Here is a 2,500-nt window from a genome sequence, read left to right as displayed (position 1 = left end):
CGTGCCCATGCTTAAGCCAATGCAAGGCAACGGCCGTCGTGCGGCCTAAGGTCTACCGCCTAGCCATGAGGGGCACCGTCGTGTGTTTAACTTGCCGTCGGTGTGGCATCGTGCCCATGCCTTAGCCAACACAAGGCAACGGCCGTCGTGCGGCCCAAGGCCCACCGCCTAGCCACGAGGGGCACCGTCGTGTGTTTTTCTTGCCATCGGTGTGGAATCGTGGCCATGCCTTAGCCAACGCAAGGCAACGGCCGTCATGCGGCCTATGGCCGACCGCCTGGCCATGAGGGGCACCGTCGTGCGTTTTTCTTGCCGTCGGTGTGGCCGCCGTGCCCATGCCTTAGCCAACGCAGGGCAACGGCCGTCGTGCGGCCTAAGGCCCACCGCCTAGCCATGAGGGGCACCGTCGTGCGTTTTATTTGCCGTCGGTGTGGCATCGTGCCCATGCCTTAGCCAACGCTAGGCAACGGCCGTCGTGCGGCCTAAGGCCAAACGCCTAGCCATGAGGGGCACCGTAGTGCATTTTCCTTGCCGTCGGTGTGGCCGTCGTGCCCACGCCTTGGCCAACGCAGGGCAACGGCCGTCGTGCGGCCTATTGCCCACCTCCTAGCCGTGAGGGGCACCGTCGTGCATTTTCCCAGCATGGCTACAGAGGTTTACCCGTGGCCTTGGGAGCAAAACCCCACGGCAGTTGTGCTTTTTTCTTGCCGTCGGTGAGGCCGTCGTGCCCATGCCTTAGCCAATGCAAGGCAACGGCCGTCGTCCGTCCTAAGGCCCACCGCCAAGCCGTGAGGGGCACCGTCGTGCATTTTTCTTGTCGTCGGTGTGGCCGTCGTGCCCACGCCTTAGCCAACGCCGGGCAACGGCCGTCATGCGGCCTAAGGCCGCCATGAGGGGCACCGTCGTGCGTTTTTCCAGCATGGCTACAGAGGTTTACCCGTTGCCTTGGGAACAAAACCCCACGGCAGTCGTGCGTTTTCCTTGCCATCGGTGAGGCCGTCGTGCCCATGCTTAAGCCAATGCAAGGCAACGGCCGTCGTGCGGCCTAAGGTCTACCGCCTAGCCATGAGGGGCACCGTCGTGTGTTTAACTTGCCGTCGGTGTGGCATCGTGCCCATGCCTTAGCCAACACAAGGCAACGGCCGTCGTGCGGCCCAAGGCCCACCGCCTAGCCACGAGGGGCACCGTCGTGTGTTTTTCTTGCCATCGGTGTGGAATCGTGGCCATGCCTTAGCCAACGCAAGGCAACGGCCGTCATGCGGCCTATGGCCGACCGCCTGGCCATGAGGGGCACCGTCGTGCGTTTTTCTTGCCGTCGGTGTGGCCGCCGTGCCCATGCCTTAGCCAACGCAGGGCAACGGCCGTCGTGCGGCCTAAGGCCCACCGCCTAGCCATGAGGGGCACCGTCGTGCGTTTTATTTGCCGTCGGTGTGGCATCGTGCCCATGCCTTAGCCAACGCTAGGCAACGGCCGTCGTGCGGCCTAAGGCCAAACGCCTAGCATCGTGCCCGTGCTTTAGCCAACGCAGGGCAATGGCCATCGTGCGGCCTAAGGGCAACCGCCTAGCCATGAGGGGCACCGTCGGCCGTTCTTCTTGCCGTCGGTGTGGCCATCGTGCCTATGCCTTAGCCAACGCAGGGCAACGGCCGTCGTGCGGCCTAAGGCCCACCGCTTAGCCATGAGGGGCACCGTCGTGCGTTTATCTTGCCGTCGGTGTGGCATTGTGCCCTTGCCTTAGCCAACGCAAGGCAACGGCCGTCGTGTGGCCTAAGGCCTACCGCCTAGCCATGAGGGGCACCGTCGGGCGTTTTTCTTGCCGTCGGTGTGGCATCATGCCCTTGCCTTAGCCAACGCAAGGCAATGGCCGTCGTGTGGCCTAAGGCCTACCACCTAGCCATGAGGGGCACTGTCGTGCGTTTTTCTTGCCGTTGCCTTAGCCAACGCAAGGCAACGGTCGTCGTGTGGCCTAAGGCGCACCGCTTAGCCATGAGGGGCACCGTCGTGCATTTTTCTTGCTGTGGATGTGGCGTCGTGCCCATGCCTTAGCCAACGCAAGCCAACGGCCGTCGTGCGGCCTAAGGCCTATCGCCTTGCCATGATGGGCACCGTCGTGCGTTTTTCACGTCGTCGGTGTAGTGTCGTGCCAATGCTCCGTCATGCGGCCTAAGGCTCACCGCCTAGCCTTGTTTTCGCTTATTTTTATCTTTTTAAGCATACATGTTGAGTCTCGTTAATGTCCACCGCCGTATGTCTTTGAAATTCATAAATTGCTTTTTTTTTTAATTAAACTATATTTTTGTATTTTTTATTATTTTTTATTATTTTTTTGTTTTTATTTTTGTTCAATTCAATCTTGGAAATTTTTTATTTTTTTTTATTTTTTTTGTTTTTATTTTTGTTCAATTCAATCTTGGAAAATTTTTATTATTTTTTATTGTTTTTATTGTTTTTATTTTTGTTCAATTCAATCTTGGAAATTTGTTTTATATTTGTTTCAAGC

The sequence above is a fragment of the Coffea arabica genome, unplaced genomic scaffold (genome assembly GCF_036785885.1).
Source record: "Coffea arabica cultivar ET-39 unplaced genomic scaffold, Coffea Arabica ET-39 HiFi ptg000200l, whole genome shotgun sequence".
NCBI lineage: Eukaryota > Viridiplantae > Streptophyta > Magnoliopsida > Gentianales > Rubiaceae > Coffea > Coffea arabica.
The sequence above is the reverse complement of the archived record's forward strand: the minus strand, read 5'-3'. Positions refer to the sequence as shown.